Raw genomic sequence first — 12,824 nt, 5'->3', positions numbered from 1 at the left:
GTGACCTTCACGCGGTGAGTACCTGTCTTGTGTCGCAGACGACAGCTTCAAAAAGCCCCCCCCCCCTCTTGGACAGGAGTTGATATCTGCCCGCGTCAAATCTCGCCTGGGAAAATTCGCGAAGCGAAATAATTTTTTTCGCAAACAAGCCTTGCCGGAATGGAGTGTGGGTGGGGATAGGAATATAAAATGTTTTAGAATTGGGATTTTTATTTTTCACAAACAAGTCTTATGTAGGGGGAAGGGGACGGGGGGTGGGGTTGAAAATGAAGAAAAGTTTTAACGCTGTCAAAAACAGTAGGGTGTTTAAAAGTGGGAGGGCGTATAGTTAGATATGTTGTTTTTTTTAAACGGTAAACTGCCGCTCACCTACAACTCATGCTCCCCACCCCCTCCCCCCCTTCCCTCCCCACACACACCTCCCATCAGCGCGCGTGCATTAACCCCCAACGGCTCCTTGTTGACCCAGCCCAAACAGACACCTAATGGTTTTCACTTTATTTGTTGGTGAGTAATTGTTTTACAACAGACCGCGAGTGAAACTCACGCGCCGATTCGCGCATTAATGACCAACCAAACAATGGCCCGGGCCCCGCGATAAAAACCACTTGCTCACGGCTCCCGTTAGGCCGTGGCCCGGGCTCTCTCTTTACCCCCCCGGCGGAGATACCCCGGGGGAGGGGGGGTGGGCGTTACCGGGAGTTGTTTTAATTTGTACTTAAACTGTTTGCGCTTGTGTTGAATATCAGAAACTTCTATCACGTTCGCCGTAAAAAAAAAAAAAATGTCGTGAACAAACAGAAGACTACAATGAGCCGCTAATAAAACAGTGGTAAAACAATGTTAGAAAACCCGTCATAATCACTTCTCTCCCCCTCCCCCCTAACCCCGACCCCACAGCTTTTTTTTTTTATTTCGACTCATGGTCGATCTGGTCAAACAATCCGGTCGAGGGGCGACTGTTAGCTTTGCGATAACGTCGAGTAGAAAATGAACTTTTCAGCGACCAAGTCGGACAACTCCGAACAGGCAAACTAAGGGAGCTAATAGCATAGTTCGTCGACGCGGAGATCAAGTGATCTAAGTTGTTTTTATATCTGAAATCACGTGGATCACTACACATTTTAAAGAAAAAAAATAACTGGTTGTGACAGTTTGATTGTAAAATTGACACCGAGATGTGCGTTAGTACTGGGAATTATCAACACTGAGAGTTGTTGGCCCTGAGAGATGGAATAAAAGCATGGATTTCTAATGTGTTGATGAACTCTTACTAACAACATCACCCACAGAGGGTGAGGAAGTTATGGGGGGGGGGGGGGGTCGTAGAGCATAAAATATATACCGTAACGGTTCTGCATGGTCGAACACATTAGAGCATGTAAACACTGTATCAAACTGTCCCTTCTAAGCTGCGCGGCCGCGCAGTAGTTGTAAACCCGCCGCGCAGTCACTTTTGTAAAACACATATACCCTTGTGGCATTACTTCAGAGTACCACGCACACAAAATACGTGCAGCGTAAGAGCTTTTACTCCTTAGGGGTGAATGTTATTTAGGACCTAAGACTTGATTTCTTGTCTAGTGACCGCACTATCTGAGACTAGGCACCCAGGATATGCCCTGCTAAACAGTTAGTGCAGGATCTGCCCTGCTAAACCCTTAGTCCAGGATCTGCCCTGCTAAACCCTTAGTCCAGGATATGCCCTGCTAAACCCTTAGTCTCTGCCCTGCTAAACCCTTAGTCTCTGCCCTGCTAAACCCTTAGTCCAAGATCTGCCCTGCTAAACCCTTAGTCCAGGATCTGCCCTGCTAAACCCTTAGTCCAGGATCTGCCCTGCTAAACCCTTAGTCCAGGATCTGCCCTGCTAAACCCTTAGTCTAGGATCTGCTCCGTTGCAGGTCCAAACTACGAAATTAAAACAAAAGTCTTAACAGACTAACCAGGACAGACAATGGTGTGTGTGTGTGTGTGTGTGTGTGTGGAAGAAGATAAAGAGATATCCCCCTCCCCCTTTACTGCATTGACACCCGGGGTGGCATCCCCCTCCAGGGGCTTACCTGGCTTTCCCACCTCGCCAAGAGAGGGTTGGTGAGTTTAGACCAAAGCCTAACACAACGGCACAAGTGCCCGGTGGGGGTGGGGGAGGGGGGGGGGTTAGAAGAGACGGCCCCAAGTGGTATCTCCAGAGATTGATAAATTCACACCCGTCGGCTTAAAGTTGTCGGGGTAATGTCGAACTCAGGGACAGACCTTCGGAAATCATGGGGGTTTGTTTGTGGGTCGGGGGGGGGGGGGGGGGGGGTTCCAAACTTCGAGTAGGAGACATTTTATTTTTGTTTAAAGATTAGAGAGAACTCCCGTGGTGTCATCTAGAGTTGTCTGCCCAGTCATGTTATACCTCGGCTTCGCTTTCTACCTGGCGAAAAAAAAAACACAATATAACAGGTGCGCATGCGCTGGTCGGTGTCGCATAGGTGTAGCACACCAACGCCGCTATGGCGTGGACGCATCACAACAGCGGAGCTATGGCATAGCACGGCAGCAATCACATGGACGTACAATATCTATGTAGCTATGGCAACGGCGTATCATGACCGTACTGCCTTGACATAGACTTATTGCTACAAACGCGGCTGTAACACTGGCGTCTCTCGACAATACAGCTATGACTTTATAACACTGGCGTCTCTCGGCAATACAGTTATGACTTTATATAGCGGTATAACAATAATATAAGCTTGACTTATATGTACCACTTTTACGAAGCAATGGAAGTCGACGTAGACGGGTCGGGTTTGCGCATTGTAAAGCTAAATCTTGAGTTCGAACACTCGGTCAGATGAGGCTTGAAATGGATGGGAGACTAATTATGAGACACAATTGTTCAACCTAAAAAGTAAATTACTCTAGATAGTTTCAAATATATTTACGATTTAATTCAAGTTCACTCTGGGGTCTTTTCTCTGAAATATACTATCACAAAAAGCCAAAAATATTCAATTTGCGGTTTAATTAACTTCACTCTGAAGTCTTAACTTAGATATATACTACCACAAAAAGTTTTTATGTATACTACAATATCAAATCTTATAAACAACATGTTTTTATTCTTACTTCGAATATCGTATCGTAATATTTAGTTATCTCCCCTTAACAATAAATTTGTGTGTGTAGCATTAGTTTCAATTTTATCTTCGTAAACACTGAAGGGAAACAATCACACACAGCTACCGAGGTTTCTTAAATTTTCAATTTAAAATTTCTCCCAGATATTAATCATGGCTGGTAGAAAGGGAATGTGGAAAAAATAATATTATTTTCCCCCAATCTCGTTTAATCCTTTAATCCCGTTGATCTTAGATAATCTTATTAAATAGATTTTTCTCGCTCCGTGTGCAACCCTGTCCTCCCAAGTTAGAGTTTGGTATGTTGGAAATACTGATATAGGGGTCTGAAGGGGTTCATGTACAGGGACAGGAGGGGGGGTCTTAGAGGTTGGGGGGGTCTTAAGGTGGGGTGGGGGACAACAATGGTATGTGACAAAGCAACATTGCTTATATCCGTATTGGGGCTCCACAACAGCAGACCGTGTGAGAGTAAACATCGTAGAAATCTATCATGAGGTCCACAAGAGACGGAGCCTGGCGCCCATTATGGTAGGTGAAGTAGAGTTCATCTGTTCTTGTGAACCTCGGTACATAATGGAATAGTGCGATCAGTCATTGCGTGAGATATAGAGCCTTCCCATCGAAACGGGCTGGACTCAGGCACGTGATCTCAACTCGATACCAGAGTTTCTTTCAGTATCAGGCATCTCCCAGTAACCCCCCCCCCCCTTTCCGTCTACCTCCCTTTCTCCCTGGACGGAATAAAAAAAGTTTACAATTTTACATAAAAAATATATACCGATGTCCACTCTGCCCCCGGAAATTTTAAGTGCGCACCCTCCACCCATCGGAAGTTTCCAGCCGAGTTTCTTCCAGGCATCTCTTTGGGGGGTGGGGGCGGAAGAAAGTCTACCGCCCACCCCCCTCCCGAACGAAATGGAATTTATATAGGAAATATATACTTTTAACAGTGTCGTCGTGTCTCCCCCCCCCCCCCTCCCCTAAAATTTCAAGTGCACCCCCGGAGAAAAAAGTCTGGAGAAAAAAACTGGTTTCAAGTTCCTTCGCCCCTATACGAACAATGTCTGAAAACAATCCCTGATCGATACTTTCAGGATAGCATGCAAATGATCTAACTACAGACCACACCACGCCACATTAATATACCAAAAAAAATCCTTAAATATTAAGAAAAAAATCCCTAATCGATACTTTCAGGATAGCAGGAAAATGATCTAACTACAGACCACACCACGCCACATTAATATACCAAAAAAAATCCTTAAATATTAAGAAATATGTATAACTATTATTAGTATTCTTTATTGAGGACATACGTTTTCTTCTATCATTTAAAAAAATAAAAATAAACAAAAGCAAAACGATCCTCCACCGCCGGTGACAGTAATGGCGAAACACTTAAACTTGTAACAACAAAAAAATGTCCGACGCCGAACCGGAAAGTTGAACTGTCCCCACAGATACCGTATCTGGCGTCCTCTCGAAAGTTCCATATCTTGTCCACACGCCCTTCTCTTAAGCCTCACCCCCCCCCCCCCTCCGGCTCTCAGCTGCTGTTGGCTACACGGGAGCTGTAGTCTACGGCTTCCGCGGAAAAAGCCTAAAGTTGTTTGGGCTACTTCTCCGGTTCGCTATCTGTTAAGTCGGGTAGCGAAAACAATGGCTCAGTTTAAATGCATTGTTCTATCACACGCACTGGGCTGCTTCAGATTGAGGGGGAGGGAGGTTTGTGTGTGGGAGGGGGAGGTTGATGAAGGGGGAAATTTACAAACAATAACATAACCGTTATCAGAAACTCGGTGACGATATGTATGTTTCAGCCTCCTCCCCCTCCCCACATACACACCCCACCCCCACACACACATCCCCTCGCTTGCAGTTGAAAGACTTTTTCTTGTGATACGGGACGAAAAGTGACGTGAGAATCGCTCGGGGGTGAGGGCTGAATCACTTGAGGGTGAGGCTAGACGGTATGGAGCTGAGAGACTAAGCCACCGTGATAAGATAGCCCACACCCAACCGGCTCAGAAACTGGGTGTTCCGCCTCTGACGTTTTGTTTTGTTTTGTTTCGTATTTTTGTTTTATGCGGCTAATCCAATTTGGGTTTTTGAATTGCTTGTTTTTCTGTTTGTCTCGGGCTTGTTAAAGCACTGTATCTCCCCCCCCCCTTTCCACCCCCACCCCTCCCTCCCCCTCAATACCTCACACCCACCCGTTTCCTTTGTTCCGACAACTTTTTTTTTTTTTGCTTTTTTAGGACGATGAAAAAACCCACACAATTTTTATTTTTAAAACAAAACAAAACCAAACAAAAAATATCAACGCCCTTACTGTGTTGGATAAGTTGTATTGTATAACTTTTTGTTTATTTATGTTCCCCTTATTATATGATCTGACCAGAACTTAATAATCATTGTATGATCGGCTGCTACTGTAGGCCTATTTCACTATCATTTTTATTTTATAAGAAAATCATAACAGGGCTCTGTTTTTATTATTAATTAGCTTCCGTGAGTTTAGTTAATTAAGTGATTTTTACTTTCTCGTATATACGAAGTATAGAGAAAGTCTTGTAATCGTGCAAAAAAAAAATTGAGATTTTTTTTGGGTTGTTTTTTTTTTTTTTGGCGGAGCACGAAGTACATATGAAAAAATGTGACAACCAATGGTATAGTAGTGTCGCTGGGCGGTATGTGGTTCGCATCCGATGGGGGGTTATTTAGGGTCGGGGATGACACTGAATAGAAAGATCATCAGAGTTACTGTCACGACAAAGTTTTATTCAATTAAAATAGTAGATGGCGGGCTGACACCAAACGAAAAATGTAAAACCGTTGAACGTGGGTGGGGGTCGACCGGATGACACCCAGCCTAATGACGTCAGTCCTAAGCTATTGTAAAATACTTAAATTTGTTATAAATCTAAATGACTCTACACCCGTTAAAAAATTAAAATGCATCCGTCTATTCCATCTTTCAATATGTAATACTTCATATTACATCAATTAGTATTGTGAACTTTTTGTTCTGAGTCCCTCCCCCCCCCCACACCACCCCATTAAAAAATGTTTTTAATGAAGGCGCAAACCGGAAGTTAGTCAAGAAAGTTGTGCAGCTTTTGCCTGCCCTTTCATATCCTCTTAACGAATACTCGTCGCCGCACAAGGGTTGGTTAAGATTTCCTGATTGCCAGATAAAACTGCACCAAACATAGCCAAACGCCCCCGTCCATGTGTCTTATCTAATGGTGCAAAACTTCGAAACTAACGTACACTTTTTAATAAAACTTTTTTTTTTAGATTGAATATTTAGTTTGTCGTAGTTTTCAATAAATTGTAACAACTTAATTAGGCGGATAATTACGAGAGTTAAGATCTGTTTCAATTTATGTGGCAACAACTGAGTAGTTTTTTCTCTATAAAGTCTGAACATCCGCATCTAGTATTTCATTGAAACATCAAAAAATCGTATCTCGTTGAAACTTCAAAAAAACTCGTATCTCATTAAATCATCAACACTCGTATTTGATTGAAACATCAACACTCGTATTTCATTGAAACATCAAAAACTCGTATTTCAATGAAACATCAAAAACTCGTATTTCAATGAAACATCAAAAACTCGTATTTCAATGAAACATCAAAAACCTCCTATTTCAATTAAATATCTAAAACTCGTATCTCATCGAAACATCAAAAACTCGTATTTCATTAGAAACCGAGAGGGACATTAAAAACTTAACTTGCGGTATTATTTTTTTTTAAATGTACTTAAAGTCGCATAAAATGTACAGGGGTACGTTTTAAGCATTTTAGTGAATTCATCTGCAATTTCTCTTTCCCCGTCCCCCCACCCTCTCTATATCTCTCTCTGAAGTCGCGAATTTAACAACCCTCGTTCCCATTGATGGGAGAGCACATGGCATACAAGTGGAACGCCGTTCGGCAGATGCATCTGTACGCCGGAAGTGAAAAAAAAAACACCGTATCAGACATTTTGAAAATATGACGATAACCGCAGGGAGATAACCCAGTAGGATCTGGACATTAAGTGGGCTTAAGAGGCTTGTGAAGGGAAGCAAATCTTGGCGGGAAAAGGCCAAATACGTGTTAGTGAAAGCCCACTTTTCTTTCAAACACTTTGAAGATCGGAATGGAAGAAAGAGCAGGGTAGAAAGATAAAGAGAACTTGGTTTTAGAAAAGGAAGATTGTTCAGAAGTTATGAATTTCGCGCGCAATGGTAGTGAAGACCTATGTTTTGTTTTTAAAAATAAAGCTTTGACTTCGACTTTTACATTTAGGTTAAGAACAGATACACTGTAAATAGGGTAGATGTAGTAGAGTTGTGTCACGGTGACCTCGGCATCTGAAGGGATTGTGTGGTCAGTTCAATGACCAGTCGCCTTTCTTTTTTAAGAACTTGTGTAAGTTACCCTTGAGATCTGGGAGGACTTGAGGACGCTCTTTATACATAGTCCGTAGTAATTCAGCTATATCCAAATACCAAAAGATAACTGCGTTTTTTTTTTCTAGTTTTATTTTTTTTTAGATTTCTTTCCGGGGAGGGGGAATATGATACTTATGGGGGGGGGGCGAGTATTTGTAAGTAAAGTTCCCTTTCAAACCTGACGGTCTACGAGGCAAGTGAAGTAGAGTTCACTTGTTTTAGTTTTTTTTACCTCGGCATATAATGGGATAGTGTGGTCAGCACTAAGCCCAGCCGCCTTTACTTACCCTAACATGAGTTAGGTACCCATTAGAGCTGAGTGGACTCAGGTACGGTCTATTGAGTTGGACCCGGATTCAAACTCGAGACTTACGGGTTAGCAGTTCAGCTCTCTACAACTATTATTTTGGAAGTGTATGTGGGCTGTAGGCAGACCCCCCCCCCCAACCCCTCCCCCCAAATCCCAAGAAAAGCCTGAAAGAAACACTGCCAACACTAGGTCAGCCTTAAACATAAAAAAACAACACCCAAAACCTTAATCCTCAACGTAATCAAAATAATAATTATAATTACAGTTGATCTTACTCATAACCCACAACCCAGATGTAGCATTATGCATAACATTTTCAAGGATTTGAAGAATCCTACACTCTGGCAGCTGCCAGACTTATATTAACATAATTTATTTTATTTTTTTATCTTTTTTAACAATGAAACCTCTACAAGTACCGCTATACTGGCCGGCGCGCAATGGGAGGGCAAAGCGAAAACAAAACAAGACAACAACGGGAATTCCCGATCTGCTCTTACCAGCGCCCATGATAGGATTAGCCTGTCTGTGATGGTTGCCGGTGTGATGTTTTATTTTTTTTTACCCAATCATCCCTCTGTGAAGTCCGCATCATAACCCGTTACCGCACCAAGCAGGGGACTTAACTGCAGAGAATTAATTTAAATAACAGACAAGGGCATTAACTACCGTGTATTATTTCGAATTTGTAACAAAACACATTTTTCATTCAACTCCATTTTTATAAGCTTTTTTTTTTTTTAAATTTCGTTGGTCTCACTGTCGGTCTTTGTTACCAATTCTCGTAACTCAAATTTTTAATTCAGCGATTTTTTTTTCAAAACTTTCCAGATAGGCTACTTCCCAACGACAACGCAAGATTATCTGATTTTCAATCTAGTTAGACATTAAATTGACCATTAAAACTTAAACCTCGCTCAGTTCTTTCAGTTCATTTAAAATTTTATATATATATATATATATATATATATATATATATATATATATATATATATATATATATATATATATATATATATATATATATATATATATATATATATATACATAAAGATAAATTTCGACAGATGAAATAGCTACAACTTTCTAAAGCTACCAGCTATCTCTTCACCCGTAACACTTCGGACCACTACCCCCATCCACCCCTCACATCCACCTCATCCACCCAGCTTATCTCTTTACTCCACCACCGAACACTTAGCCCACGCTTCCTAAATTCAAAGAAAGTTATGAACCACAAATGTGAATTAAGTACACCCGTATATATATTTTTTTTTCTAATTACGCGCTGAATTTCTCTAATTCTAAACTATCGCGATGTTCTTCAATTGGCCCCCCGCCCCGTTCCCTTCTCCTCGCCTCTCGCTCTCAATGCTATCTTAAGATTTACCCCTCGGCGCCCCCGGTCTATCTCTCTGTATCATCTCTCTCTGAGGCGTACACCCTAGACCCCAGCACCTCGACACACCTGAGTTATCCTACCCCTGAGTTCGTTTTATGAAAGATAATTTAGCTCTGAGATTTAGCTCCAAGAGCCGCAAAGGCTACGCGGTGAGTGGTTCATAAGAACGGTGGACGTCGAACTCTTTATTTTTTGTCCGAGCATTTAAAAGCGAAAGGAGAGATTCCTATCGTGGAAGTTCAAGTTCAAAGGCGGGGGTTTAAAAAAAAGATACGTTTTATTAGATTACAGATCCTCTCTGAGTTTTCATACCTTTTTTTAGGACACTAAGTGGCCGGCTATTGGAAAAGATAGGGGATGTATCATCCTTATATCCTTAAGTTTTTTTTTTACATTTTTTCTAAAGCTACTCTTGACACAGTTCTCTCATGTATATTTTCCCTTTTACGGTTAGTTAAAATGTCGTAAATTTGTATTCATTACCTACAATACGTATTTTTTAAACAGTCAAACTATACGTAGTACAACTAGTAGTTAAGGTTAGGATGGTATCGGGGCCATCTTCGCAATAAAGCAACAACAATGATTTTTTCAGTTTTAGACTACGAATCGTAAGCTCACTCAGCCCTATTGGGTACCCAGCATTACAATCTGATACAGGTTTCAGCAATACAAAGGTGGTACAACGGAGATGAATACATTGATGGAATAAGAGATAGCAGCTAAGCTTAGCGTTTCGTCCCGTCTGTTAAAAAAAAAACGAAAAAAAAACACCTTTTGTTTTTTAAATTAAAAAATAAAAAAGCCCCCTCCGTGTTACTTAAAACCCTGTCTCCTCTAGCGTATCGAACGGTATAAAAAATTAACGTGTATCAATAAAAAAAAAAGTTACACGAGTAAGAGAAACATCTGCCCTTTAACTTTCGTTCATTGTAAGGCCCGTAACTCTCGTCTCTATCTATCTCTCGCTTCTCAGTTGACGTCCCTTACAGCTCGCTTTTTTGAGTCGTTGTTTTGTTATTTTTTTGTGGGCGTTCTCTTGCTACACTAATACCTCGCTAACTTGAGGAATAAGTTGTCTCCCTTTATCAGCAGATTCTGGATTACGGGACTTGTCTGCAAGTTTTTTTTTATTCCACTTTTGCGGTTGTCTCCACTTTTTTTTGTAATTTTCTTTTCGCGGTGCGTTTGTCCTCGCATGCGCCGCTTTGTCGCCAGAGTGCCTAAAAAAATGTGCGTGAGTACCTGGCCACTTTGTTTGAAACTTTCGGGTAACAAAGTATATTCGTTAACGATCATGTCTAGGGACAAGGACTTTGCTGTTGAAGAGCTAGGGAGTGGAGAAAGGAAGTGGGGTGTAAGGAGAATTTTCAGGGAGGGGGCAGGAGAGCATCGGATTAATTTCAGATCCCCATGTCTGAAGATGAGTCGTGGAGTCGGCAAGCAATTGTACTTGGAGTCACCAGACGCAATACACTTGGGGCTCCATGTGGACAGGCAAGTGATGTAAGCCGCTAACAGCTTCCGGCAACACAGGATATACTCATATTTTGCAATATCTCTATATATGTATATATAATCTGAGCTATTGGCGACATATATATATATATATATATATATATATATATATATATATATATATATATATATATATATATATATATACATATACATATTGGTCTGTATCTATGTATATATTAGCCAAAAAATATATATGATTAAATATAGGCCTATGTATAGATGCATAAATATAGATCAATGGGTATACTATATATATATATATATATATATATATATATATATATATATATATATATATATATATATATATATATATATATATATATACATACATAGTGTTGCGGAGATGAACTATAAGCCGGAGTCCCGTAGAGAAGACGGGTTTAAGCACCGTCTTATTCTAAACGTTTTCAAGAAAAGCGTCTTGTTATCAGCGGCTGTAGCTACGCCCGTTGTGACTGCGGTGAAGTGTGTGTTTACGTCGAACAAGATTGAAACTAACACTATTACAGTTATCGAGAGGGGCGTAAAATGTATTATTTGAGCCCCCCCCCCCCTTCCTTGTGAGACCTCAGACAATTTTCGCCCCGTTCTGCGACGTTGTCAGTTATCAGGTGCACGTTGATAGCCGTCCCATCTTTTGCAAGGCGGCGGTGAGCAGAACAAATCCCAACATCGCTATGACCCACTGGGGTAGTTTTAAACACAATCACCTTAACGCCCCTGATTCTACTTTTTTTATAGTTATCTCCCGCTTTCAAATTCGTCCCCTTTAGCGTCGTAATCATCTTTATTTTCTTAAACTTTGATAAGTAGCAAAATCAAAAAGCACCCAGGGTCAATTCTACTGCAAAAAAAAAAAAAAAAAAAAAAAAAAAAAATTCCTAAAACATCAATGGTTTTCAATAAAGTAAATAACAGTCGAATAACAAAAAAAAAAAGGATGGCGTCGAGAGGGGGTGGCGGGGGACGCCCCGGGGCCTGCTCTCTTGACTCGGGCGAAGTAAATCTGTGAAAGAAACAAGCCAACAAAAGTGGTAAATTCAATTATCGTTCGCAAATCATCGTAACCATGTCGGCGGAACCACACCATCGACCACAGCAGAACCACCAAAGAAAAGAGAACCCGTTCGTCACGCTTGCTTAGTGCCCGCACTCTCGTTTTCACAACCATAACGAGATCTCGAAAAATCTCGTCGAAACTAAAGCGAGAACTTGATTCAAGGGAGGTGAAATATATAAAAAATAGTAAAGTTCGGAGCTTTTTTTATGAACAGCCGTACCCCGCCCGGGGCGGACTATACACGTAGTTTGTTCAATGCGTGGAGTGGTGTGCACAGTGCGCGCATGCGTGGAGAGAAAGCAAGTTGTATTGAGGGGAGAAATTGTGATCAAACAGATCAGGGTTGTAAAGGGTTCATTGATGGAATGGTTTGATTCACTGGTGTTTGGTTAGACTAGGGGGGCGGAGTGCGGGGGGTCAACGGTAGAAATGGCGTTAGGTGAATATTGGGGGTGTATGTAGGGGTCGACGGTAGAAATGGCGTTAGGTGAATATTAGGGGGAGGGCGTGCAGGGTCAACTGTAGAAATGGCGTTTGGTTAATACGGGGGGGGGGGGTGGACGTGCGGGGGTCAACGGTAGAAATGGCGTTTGGTTAAAACGGGGGGGGGAGGGTGGACGTGCGTGGGTCAACGTTAGAAATGGCGTTAGTTTAGCACGGCGATGAGGGGGGGGGGGCGTGTAGTGATCATTAGAAGAAATAGCGTACGGTTAAAATAGGTTGAGTGCAGGGGTCAACGGTAGAAATGACAATAGGTTAACACTGTGACTGGAGGAGGAGGGGGCGAGAAAACTTTAAAACTAACTAATTTTTTATTTTACAGATTTGATTTAATTTCACTTTTTGAACATTGAGCAAATGTGTTCCTCTACTCTATCCGGAGCAAAAAAAAAAAAAAAAAAAAAAAAAAAAAAAAAAAAAAAAAAAAAAAAACGAAGAGCCCCTAGAA

General features: G+C 41.5%; 1 protein-coding gene across 1 annotated transcript in view; it reads left to right on the top strand.

Annotated features, from left to right (window-relative positions):
- LOC131955084 (PR domain zinc finger protein 1-like) overlaps positions 1-12,824 on the top strand; it is a 47,294-nt gene that overhangs the window by 15,542 nt on the left and 18,928 nt on the right. The gene's annotated exons all lie outside the window — the stretch shown is intronic.

The sequence above is a fragment of the Physella acuta genome, unplaced genomic scaffold (genome assembly GCF_028476545.2).
Source record: "Physella acuta isolate Inbredline_101_S28 unplaced genomic scaffold, ASM2847654v3 ptg001053l, whole genome shotgun sequence".
Lineage (NCBI taxonomy): Eukaryota > Metazoa > Mollusca > Gastropoda > Physidae > Physella > Physella acuta.
This window is presented reverse-complemented; position numbering and strand designations above follow the sequence as displayed.